The sequence below is a fragment of the Rosa rugosa genome, chromosome 6 (assembly GCF_958449725.1).
Source record: "Rosa rugosa chromosome 6, drRosRugo1.1, whole genome shotgun sequence".
NCBI lineage: Eukaryota > Viridiplantae > Streptophyta > Magnoliopsida > Rosales > Rosaceae > Rosa > Rosa rugosa.
The window spans coordinates 6095100-6107769 of record NC_084825.1 but is presented as its reverse complement, the minus strand read 5'-3'; the positions used below and the strand labels follow the sequence as shown (position 1 = coordinate 6107769).

The 12670-nt window shown below is 42.8% G+C and overlaps 1 pseudogene; it reads left to right on the top strand.

Moving 5' to 3' along the window:
- The first annotated feature begins 1375 nt into the window (after positions 1-1375).
- LOC133716122 (probable receptor-like protein kinase At2g47060) lies at positions 1376-12414 on the top strand (annotated as a pseudogene).
- Positions 12415-12670: the final 256 nt, after the last annotated feature.

Here is a 12670-nt window from a genome sequence, read left to right as displayed (position 1 = left end):
AATTTCAATTTTCCCATCCAACTGTAGTTTTTTCTTTCTTTCTTTTTTCTCCAAATTCATTTTTCAATTTGTTTTCGCTTTTGAAAGGTCTTCATCACTTTAAATGCAATGTACTAGTTATACAATAGTAGTTGACATAATTGTATTTCTTACGGTTCGCATAAAATAAAATTGAAAAGTTTTATTGTTGACCATTCATGTATATCCACGACATAGTTATAGACGTCGTGTGAAAGAAATTGACTTGTTTCATTTTTAGGGATTTTGCTTTATATCTACAAAAACGATCATATGTAATCTGCGTATAAAAATTGTCTTTAAACCAATTACCAAAATATCGAGTTTCGAGGAAAAATCGATAGTCCCGAAAATAAAAATTTCAACGGAAATATCGTGGATATATCGATTTCAGTAAATAATCAAGAAAAATGATGGAAATTTGAAGAAAAATAAGGAAATTTTAAGTGAAACTTTTGGATATGTTTGTTTTATCAATTACCTATATGTATTTCAATAGAAAGTGTTGAAAAGAACATTGTTACATATTTAAGTTGTTGTAATTTAAGGTGGAGTATTACATGACGAAGTGGTGTGAGCTCAGTGGTTAGAGCACCAATTACCTAGGATGCAAGTCTTGGGTTCGAGTCACCATGGGGGTAGGAGTGAAATCCTTTGATCCTCTTTAAAATAAGTGAGAAAAGCAGGTGGAGTAGTACATGCTAATGAGTCCTCTAACATTTCTTGAAATTTAACCTAAAACTCTCAATATTTTTAAATTTTTATAATAGATGAAATAGTGAATATAATTGATTAGACCAATAAAATATTGGTGGTTGGTAAAAAAAAAAATTTAGTGGTAAATTGGTTGTTGATTTCATATTTATCATAATTTGTGGATCTCTTATTTATATAAAGAGATCTAACAACTAAGCAACTGACCTTGTTGCAATAATGGTCGAGTCACTTTGACTCTCCATGAGTGATCGGAGTTTGAGTCCTGGCTGGTGTCAATGGGATTTTTGTTTGCAGTTTTCAAGTCAGTTGGGTCCGCGTGACAAATGAAAAGTGCTCTCAAATTTTGCATTTATCGATTTTTCAGTCGTTGCTCTAAACCCGCGCATCTTTTGGGCCAAAAATTAAACTTCCCACTCTGTTTTTTTCTGATGAAAGAGTTCCCATAACAGCCCCCCCCCCCCCCCCCCCTTTTTCTCCCCTTTACAGTTTTTCTTAAAGAAATTGGTAGAGCTTGAACGGGTTGCTTTCTCTCCTTCTCGATTTGTCTATTGGGCCGAAGTGTTTGGATGCTGGGAATGTCACTGTGGCCATTGATAGATTCAAGTAATCAATTCATAATTTTATTTCAGTTTTGACAACTATGGAGGAACAACTTGATGTTCTCGGCAGAGCTGTTGATTTTGGTGAGGTTAGTTTCATTCTGTTGCTTTTTCTCACCACATTTTTGATAAAGTTGTTCAGCTTGATGGCTTTAGCCTATGTTATCAATGTTTTAAGAATGTGGATTGCCCATGTTAGATGTGCAGGTCAGATATGTTGGTCTCAGTAATGAAACAACATCGGTGTGATGAAGTTTCTTTAGGTGGCTGAAAGAGGCACTCGCCTTCAAAAGATTGTATCTGTGCAGGTTGTATGGCTTAGAGAGGCTCATAGAGATGTAGAGTAATTTAGAGTTAAACATGTTATGGAAGAATACTGATGGATATTGCTCATTGATTTTAAATATGCTTTACGCCTGTATCTGAAGAGAAGGTGGATGACCAGCTAGTTTCAGGGAGCGTGCATCTTGTAGAATCGCTGTAAATCTGTATATAATTAGGATTTTATTTAATTAGGATATCCTGCAATTATGGAAAGATTGTTTCCTATTAGAGTTAGACTACTCCTTTGTACTTGTATATATACACCCATTGTGGGATGAATAGAATCATTGAATTAACCCTGAATTGAAGTATTCTTTTCTACTTGGTATCAGAGCAGGTTCAATCCTTTGAACTTGCGCTGCATCCTTTGAATCCTGAATCCTGAATCCCGAAGAACACCACAAACCGTTGCGTATCACCACCGTTGAAATCAAACCATCTTGAATTTCAAACCACCATCACCCTACCTTTTTTTCGAAAAAAAAAAAAAAAAATTCCAAAACATTCATATCCATCTTGAAACCCTTGAAATTCCAATCCTGCGAAAATCATGAATTCCTCAATGATGCAATCAGAGAAACAGGCTATGGGGCATTCGGTAACTACCGAATTTCCTGTTATGGCTCAACGCAAACAGGGTCCTCCTCCAGGCTTCTCAGGACCTTCTCCACACCGTCCTCTAGGTAAATCAAATCCATATGCAAACACAAGGTGCATTATCTGTGGGGAATTAGGTCATAGCAAGGAGCGGTGCTATGAAGTGATTGGTTACCCTGATTGGTGGGACTTCACCAAGAAATCGCGAAAGAATCTGGGCAAGGCCGCTGTTGCTACTAAAGAGGAAGTTTACTTAGACAATGCCTCCGCTAATGTAGCGCAGTCAGGTATGAAGGGTAAGGTTTACTTTTAATAGTACATGGATAATTGATACATGTGCATCTGACCATATGACCAATGACCCAAGTCTTGTGAAAAACCTTAGACGTTCCCCTCAAGACGTTGTCTCTACTACTGATGGTACACCAACTCCGGTCACCGGAGAAGGTTCTATTGCTTTATCTGATACCTTAACCCTTGAATCTGTCTTAGTTGTTCCATCACTAGCTTATAATCTCCTGTCTGTTGGTCAAGTTATTTTAGCTCTTGCATGTATTGTGACCTTCTATCCGTCTTTCTGTGTGTTTCAAGACATTCTGACTCGACGGATTCTTGGTTATGGTGTTAGAAGGGGGAAATTATATTATCTGGATCTGACCGAGACTGGAAAGAAACAGAAGCATCTTTTGGGACAAGCTAATCAGATCAACGGGGTCGAGAATGCGAAGGAAGCTGTATGGTTATGGCATCGCCGTTTAGATCATCTATCCTTTCGTTATCTTAAGAAGTTGCAACCTCAATTGTTTTCAGTTATTAGTGATTTGGATTTCCACTGTGACATCTGTGAACTGGCCAAGAGTCACCGTATTTCATATTCACCAAGTCTTAATAAAAGTCCTGTTCCTTTTATGAAGATTCATTCCGATGTCTGGGGTCCTGCGAAAATTCCTTCTCTTTCTGGAGCTCGATATTTTGTAACGTTTATTGATGATTGCACTCGCATGACATGGGTGTCATTACTGAAGAATAAGAGTGATGTATTTGGAATGTTTACCAAATTTCACAAAATGGTGGCAACTCAGTATCAACAATCCATCAGAGTGTTTCAGTCTGATAATGGTGGAGAGTTTGTGAATGGCCCTATGATTAAGTTTTGCCGGTCACATGGAATTCGTCATCAAACCTCCAATTCTTATACTCCTCAACAGAATGGTTTAGCAAAACGGAAGAACAGGCAGTTGATGGAAGTTGTTCGTGCTTCCTTGTTTGGCATGAATATACCTCGGTCCTATTGGGGCGAAGCAGTAAAATCAGCAGCATATCTTATCAACCGTACTCCTTCACGGGTGATTGAGTTTCAGAATCCTCATCAGAAGCTTCATACACTTTTGACCATCCCTTCTATGCCTAATTTGGAGCCCCGGGTGTTTGGGTGCACAGCTTACGTTCATATTCCCAAGCCTCAACGCAGCAAGCTTGATCCCTGTGCCCGTAAGTGTATATTTGTTGGTTATGCTGACTTCCAGAAGGGCTACAGATGTTATGATCCACTCACTAATACAATACATATATCTCTTGATGTCTCATTCCGTGAATCTGAGCCAAATTACTCAGGGGGAGCTTCTCAGTCTTCCCTTCAGGGGGAGAAAGGTTGTGAAGGGAATCCTTGTTCTATTATTGACTTTGATGTCTTTGAAGACTTGGAAAATTTGGAGGAACAATTTGAAGGTAGAAATTCTGGAACAGAGAATGCAACTGCCGAACAGAGTGTTGTGACTTCCGAAACAGAGAATACGACTGCCGAACAGAGTGTTGTGAATTTCGAAACAGAGAATGCGACTGCATAACAGAGTGTTGTAACATCCGAAACAGAGAATGCAACTGCGGAACAGAGCGTTGTGAATTCCGAGACAGAAGAGATGACTTTTCTGGATAGTTTGAATCAAAATCAAGATGTATCTGAAGCTCACACACAAGATATTCCCCCTTCTGCATCACCAACTGAAGATCCCGGTCAGAATGATCCACCTCAGGTACCCCTAAACTTTAATGAGTCTTCTGGGTTAGAAAGTGTCGAACCTAGGAAATCACAAAGGGTTACCAAGGGAATTCCTAAGAAACAATATGAACCAGATATCAAAGCCAAAGCTAAATACCCTATAGCTAATTTTATGTCTAACCATAGGATTTCTGGGTCACATGCACTTGTTGTTGATCAATTATCTACTGTATCTATTCCTAGTAACGTGCAGGATGCATTGATGGATCCAAAATGGACAAAGGCGATGAATGAAGAATTGGAAGCTCTTCAAAAGAATGCAACATGGGAGCTAGTACCTATGCCAGCTGGAAAGAAGACTGTAGGATGTCGTTGGGTATTTACTGTGAAGCTTAATGCAGATGGAACTATTAATAGATACAAGGCGAGGTTGGTTGCCAAAGGATATACACAATGCTATGGGATTGATTATGAGGAGACTTTTGCACCTGTGGCAAAGATTAATACTGTCCGGATTCTAATCTCACTTGCACCAGTTTGATTGGCCCTTACACCAGTTTGATGTGAAGAATGCGTTTCTTAATGGGAATTTAGAGGAAGAAGTGTACATGGATGTGCCCCTAGGTGTTAAGAATTACCCAAGTGACGTTGGCAAGGTGTGTAAATTGAAGAAGTCTTTGTATGGCCTGAAGCAGTCTCCAAGAGCTTGGTTTGGAAGATTTTCAAATTCCATGAAAGCCTTTGGATACAGACTGTACATACCTCCAATAATATGGAGTATTTACTACATCACCAAGCATAAGTAACACCTACTTTGGGACATCCACAAGACATGGCAAGGCCCAACCAAGACATACATCGTGTAGCCCTATGTTCAGGCTACGCGGCGGTATCCGGAAGTCGCAAATCCGCCACCGGGAAGCCACCTTCCCGCCCTTGCCAAGATGCCACCACAAACATAGCTTTCTACATGCTTCTAGGCTTTCTAGACTAGAAATATGTGGAAACTTGTCCCACATCGAAGAATAAGTAGAGGAAGGGCATTCCTTCATCTATAAAAGGAATGCCTCCTCCCACAACTCAACACATTCATTACATCTCTTGTAATCTTGTTAGGCCGCAAGGCTCGACACACTAGTATAGCTTTCAAGTGGACGTAGTCTCCCGCTCATGCGGAGGCGAACCACTATACATCTTGTGTCACTCTCTCTCTCTCTTTCTTTATTTATAGCTAACTAGAGATCCCCACGGATCACTAACGTTAACACAGACAGAGCAATTCTGACCATACCTTGTTTATCAAATGCAAGAATGGTAAGATTACAGCTCTTATTGTGTATGTTGATGACATGATTGTTACAGGGGATGATCTGAAAGAGATGAATGAATTGCAAAAGTATCTGTCAAAGGAGTTTGAAATGAAGGATCTGGGACAACTGAAGTATTTTCTGGGTATTGAAGTTGCGAGGTCTAAGAAGGGAATTTTGCTTTCACAAAGGAAGTATGTCCATGATTTACTTGCTGAAACGGGGATGCTGGACTGCAGACCAATGGAGACACCTATTGAGATGAATCACAAACTTGCTATTTATCCTGATCAAGTTCCAACTGATAAAGGGAGGTATCAACGTCTTGTAGGAAGGTTGATTCATCTTTCACATACGAGACCTGATATTGCTTATGCTGTGAGTGTTGTTAGTCAATTTATGCATTGTCCTAGTGAAGAGCATATGGATTCTGTCTTTCGTATTTTGAGGTACTTGAAGATGGCACCAGGTAAAGGGTTACTGTTTCAGAAAAAAGATGAATTGGAAGTTGTTGGGTACACAGATGCAGATTGGGCTGGTGATAAAACTGACAGACGTTCTATATCTGCGTACTTCACCTTTGTTGGAGGGACCCTTGTCACTTGGCGTAGCAAAAAGCAGAAAGTTGTTGCCAGATCAAGTGCAGAAGCTGAGTTCCGAGGTATGGCACACGGAGTCTGTGAAATGTTGTGGATTCGTAATGTTTGAATTTATGTTTCTTGGCGGCAACTAGAGCAGAGTGTGCAGAAATTTGCACCTTGCAGGCTGGTCAACACGTGGTCAACGCCCAGCGGAGTTAGTCAACGCCCATGGAGTGGTCAAAACTTGCAGAAACACCAACATTGGGGGCGGTCAAAGCTTGGTCAACGCCCGGCGGGGTTGGTCAACGCCCATCAGGCTTGGTCACACTTTCGGTCAGCACCAGTCAAGGTTGGTCAAACGCCCAACCCATGAAGGTCTCCGCTGAGCACAAAAACAAAAAAAAAAAAAAAAAACAAAAAAACTTGTAGGTGCCAACTTTTCTCTGGACACCCAGAGATTTACTCTGGACACCCATCACCATTCTTCATCAGCGCCAGCGTCATCACCGCCAGACCTCGGTTCCGCCGAACTCGTGTTCTGCCGCCAGGGGACCCCCGCCGGCATCCCCCACTGGTTTTCTCCATTCAGCTCTGCCAACCCACTGGCCAAGGTCCCGCTAGGCAACAATATGGTTTTCCGGCTTCGAACTTCTGTGGCGGACGAAACCTCCGCCAGGCTTCCAACTCCCGGTTCGTTGCTCCACTAAACAGCTCCGCTGAGCTTTGCTGGCCAAAGCATCACCGACCTCCGCTGACCATAACCAGCGGCTAAACTCCCCTGAGCAAAACCTCCTCCGCTGGCCCAACTCTCCGCCAAGCACACCATGAGGCACCGCTAGATTCTAGCCTTGCTTCTTGTGGCACCGCCAACAAGAACCACCTCCATGTCCTTCGATCAACGCTCCGCCAAGCCTTGCTGCAAGCTCCGCTCCGCTGGACCTTGTCCGCTGGGCCCCACCGCCGACGACAATCATCCGCCGGCAGCGCACCCTCCGCTGCTCCGCCGATCACAGCCTCCGACTAGCGGCCCCACTAGAAAACAATGCCTCCGCCGAGCCCAATGTCATGGCCGTCTCCGCCGGATTGGGCACCGCCGGACTGTGCACCGCCGAACTTTCTATCGCGCAAATTCCAGTCCGGTCACGTCTCCACCATCCTCCGCTCCGCCGAACTCTTGAATCTCCGCCAAACTCTGGAGTCTCCGCTGAACGGCCACTCCCCTGAGCTCCAAATGTAGAGCCTCCGCCGGACTACATCACCGGACGGCCTCCGCCGGCCTATACAACTGCTGAGTTCATTTGCAACTATCACGATAAGTATTTCTTATCTCTTTATTCTGTCCACACAGAACTGTGCCAGGTATGCACATGCTTTTTGTTTAGGTCATTCACGTGCCTGCATGTGAGTTGGTTGTCTGCGTCAACTGGCGGCTAAGTGTCAGTACTCATGCATACCTTGACAGAGTATACCCATGTATATTCACACATGTTTACAAGGTCTACCCATGTATATACAGACTCATCACATGGCTTTCTTATCGCACATGTCAGGCCGTCTGTGGGTACACGTACTTGGTTACTTCTAGCATGATTTCATCAATTGTCCTTATCACATTGACCAGCATCTCTATGACAATTCATAGATACCAACTTTCACATGAACATGTTGTTCATTACACGCCATACTTACCCATGGTTAATATACTCATGTTTAATCAATTCCACTATATGGATTGATTACTAATCATTTCTCTTATGTTAAGGAGGCACAGGCACCGTCAGCGAAATCATTAGCTTTCTACTATGATGTTTCGTCGGCACATTGGATCGTCACGCTCGGCCAAACTCCGCTAGCCTCCAACTTCGCACAAGATAAGTAACAATATCTTATCTCTTACGCTCTTGCAATTTGAGCTACCGCCGATGCCATGACTATACATGTCTCTATAACCCTTAAGCATGCCTACGACATGTTCTTGGCCACTTTACTACATCGTACATGCTTGCTCTATGTGTGTGTCATTTTTTCGTGCACATACAAACTTTACGAGTCCACGGTCTACGACCAAAACCGCCAAGCGGTCAGGCAACGCCTCATAATAGCCATTGATCCGGCAGCAAGGGACTAGTTAACACAGCCTACGGCAGCCATTGATCCGGCAGTTAACCCCGACGCTTGGGTACCAAAGATTGGGATCGCTTCCCAACACCCTCTGCTCCGTGCAGCTCCCCCTCAACAAACATGGCTGGGGAGTCGGGGACTCTCTAGCGGGCCTAGCAGGGGCCCAACCCTTGAGCTTCCCGCTCATGCCTTCCCGGAAACCCTTGAGCTTCCGCTCACGAGCTTCCCGCTCATGCCTTCCCGGCAACCCTTGAGCTTCAGCTCACGAGCTTCCCGCTCATGCCTTCCCGGCAACCCTTGAGCTTCCGCTCACGAGCTTCCCGCTCATGCCTTCCCGGCAACCCTTGAGCTTCCGCTCACGAGCTTCCCGCTCATGCCTTCCCGGCAACCCTTGAGCTTCCGCTCACGAGCTTCCCGCTCATGCCTTCCCGGCATCCCATTGCGCTTCCGCTCATCCCCCTTGAGCTTCCCGCTCACGCCTTCCCGGCATTCTACTCAACACACCACACGTTAATCGAACATGGAATTTTTCTACCATTTGTCGCCCGCGACAAATCAAATTCTTTTCGCATTCCATTAACACATGCGGCAACCAACCAAACGCTTACCTTCGCAGCGCTCATCCAACTTACATTTATCATATGCAATCCATATGCTCACACGGCCATACGCGCTCTCGAGTTTGTCCGTCATAATCGATCGTCCTCGACGCCATTCGCGTGTATACATCAACATGTATCACGCACCTCATACGTTTATATATGCCAAACGCATATCAATGCAACTCACATTTGTTGCCCAATGCAACGAGCATTCTACGTATGCCTGCTTTTTGTTTTTGTTGTGCAGGTTAACGAGCCCCTTCTTGCTTACGGAGTTCGGGGACTTGTAGGGGCTCCGTACCGCCCGGTTACTTATGCTTGATGACTTCATGATTTGAACTCCCCAACCAAGAAGCTCCTCTTACTTGGGGACTTCGGGGACTTGTACATACCTCCAATAATATGGAGTATTTACTACATCACCAAGCATAAGTAACACCTACTTTGGGACATCCACAAGACATGGCAAGGCCCAACCAAGACATACATCGTGTAGCCCTATGTTCAGGCTACGCGGCGGTATCCGGAAGTCGCAAATCCGCCACCGGGAAGCCACCTTCCCGCCCTTGCCAAGATGCCACCACAAACATAGCTTTCTACATGCTTCTAGGCTTTCTAGACTAGAAATATGTGGAAACTTGTCCCACATCGAAGAATAAGTAGAGGAAGGGCATTCCTTCATCTATAAAAGGAATGCCTCCTCCCACAACTCAACACATTCATTACATCTCTTGTAATCTTGTTAGGCCGCAAGGCTCGACACACTAGTATAGCTTTCAAGTGGACGTAGTCTCCCGCTCATGCGGAGGCGAACCACTATACATCTTGTGTCACTCTCTCTCTCTCTCTTTCTTTATTTATAGCTAACTAGAGATCCCCACGGATCACTAACGTTAACACAGACAGAGCAATTCTGACCATACCTTGTTTATCAAATGCAAGAATGGTAAGATTACAGCTCTTATTGTGTATGTTGATGACATGATTGTTACAGGGGATGATCCGAAAGAGATGAATGAATTGCAAAAGTATCTGTCAAAGGAGTTTGAAATGAAGGATCTGGGACAACTGAAGTATTTTCTGGGTATTGAAGTTGCGAGGTCTAAGAAGGGAATTTTGCTTTCACAAAGGAAGTATGTCCATGATTTACTTGCTGAAACGGGGATGCTGGACTGCAGACCAATGGAGACACCTATTGAGATGAATCACAAACTTGCTATTTATCCTGATCAAGTTCCAACTGATAAAGGGAGGTATCAACGTCTTGTAGGAAGGTTGATTCATCTTTCACATACGAGACCTGATATTGCTTATGCTGTGAGTGTTGTTAGTCAATTTATACATTGTCCTAGTGAAGAGCATATGGATTCTGTCTTTCGTATTTTGAGGTACTTGAAGATGGCACCAGGTAAAGGGTTACTGTTTCAGAAAAAAGATGAATTGGAAGTTGTTGGGTACACAGATGCAGATTGGGCTGGTGATAAAACTGACAGACGTTCTATATCTGCGTACTTCACCTTTGTTGGAGGGAACCTTGTCACTTGGCGTAGCAAAAAGCAGAAAGTTGTTGCCAGATCAAGTGCAGAAGCTGAGTTCCGAGGTATGGCACACGGAGTCTGTGAAATGTTGTGGATTCGTAATGTCTTGAAAGACCTGGGTTACAAGCTTAAAAAGCCTATGGATTTGCATTGTGATAATACAGCTGCCATTGAGATTGCACATAATCCAGTTCAGCATGATAGAACAAAGCATGTGGAGGTTGACCGTCATTTTATTAAAGAAAATCTTGACAGAAAGGTTATTCGTTTTCCATTTGTAAACTCAGAGGAGCAATTAGCTGATGTTCTTACTAAATGAGTGTCCAGGAAGGTATTTGACAGCTCAGCTGACAAGTTGGGCATGATAGACATCTATGCACCAACTTGAGGTGGAGTGTAGAATCGCTGTAAATCTGTAAATAATTAGGATTTTATTTAATTAGGATATCCTGCAATTATGGAAAGATTGTTTCCTATTAGAGTTAGACTACTCCTTTGTACTTGTATATATACACCCATTGTGGGATGAATAGAATCATTGAATTAACCCTGAATTGAAGTATTCTTTTCTACTCTATGACTGAAGGATATAGCGGGTGCTGCAAGAGGCTTCAAGTATTTATATGAAAAGACGGACCCCCATATCATTCATCATGATATCAAGTCCAGCAATGTACTAATATTTGATGATGATGTTGCTAAGATTGCAGACTTTGATTTATCCAATTAAGCTCCTGATATGGCCGCACGTCTTCACTCCACTCGTGTTCTAGGAACCTTTGGTTATCATGTCCCAAAGTAAGCTTTTATTGGGTTCTCTAAAGATTGTGTTCTGCAACTATGTAATGTGTTTGGTCCTTCTCGACTTGAAACAATGCTGTTTTGATGGCTGAGAGTCCTTCACATGCATTTGTAATTTCACTATAAAAAACCCCAAATTGTTTCAGAGGATTTAGGATTTACTTATTTTCCTCATTGCATATTAATGAGTGAACATCAGCTTAGCCATTAAATACTTACTACCTACGGTTTTGTATCTGACAGGCCCCGAGTACTAGTGTACTCACTAATTTTATTTTGTGTGTCACAGATACGCGATGACTGGACAGTCGAATGCCAAAAGTGATACTTACAGTTTTGGTGCTGTCCTGCTAGTGCTTTTGACCGGAAGAAAACCTGTTGATCATACATTACCACGCGGACAGCAGAGCCTAGTGACATGGGTACTATATCTGTTATCTGTCTCTTAGTTGTTAGACATAGGAATATGCTCTTGTTCATATTAACCAAGCTGATTTTGGAATTTCAGGATTTGTTACGCTACGCCAAAACTTAGTGAAGACAAAGTTAGGCAGTGCATTAATGCAAAGACTAGGAGGAGAATTCCCCGCCAAGGCTATTGGAAAAGTATTCGCTGTCTCTCACACACATGCATATATACTCAGATATGTAATCTTGATGGATTCGCTTTTGTTATTGAACAGAGTGTGCAGTTGCTAAACTAGCAGATTTATTGTTATTTTCTTCATGACTTTGTATGTTGAAGATAAAACATAATAGCCAAGTCTGATTTTGCAAACAAATGTCTAGTACTACATGCTACTATTTCTTGATTATAGATGGCTGCAGTTGCTGCCTTGTGTGTGCAATATGAGGCTGATTTTCGCCCAAACATGAGCATTGTGGTCAAAGCCCTACAACCCCTGCTAAATTATTTCAAGGGACTTATTTTGTGCATTGTCTTGCCTTCTCCAGTCTTCCGCAGAAACAATAGATCCAAGCAGCCCAAGTAACAGAACAATAAACCCAGATTACAACCCTACAAAGTACAAACACAAACACGCTTTTATTCCGATCTCGACCATCATCCCAACACCGTAATCGCCCCATCAACACCACAATTGACTACCGCGAACTACTTCTTCCCTTCTCTTTCAAGCAGCATAACGAGTGAAATTGTAAAATCTTGTAGACATCGGGGCACTTGACAGATGACCTTCACCCATCTTGTTAAGTAATTTATCTGCCAAAAAATTAACACAAAACCACAATCATAATCGACAAACCTCTATAATATATGCAACTCAATTCAAACACTCGAACTTTTTCAAAGAATAAAAAAAACAAAACAGATGCTGGAAAATCAAACTTACAGCTTGGAGTGATATTCTCGCCGAGATTGTAAACATAATGCCCTTCACAATCATCGTCTCGTTTCGGAGGCGATCCATGCCTTCCATTCCCTTGATTACCCGCCAACATCGACC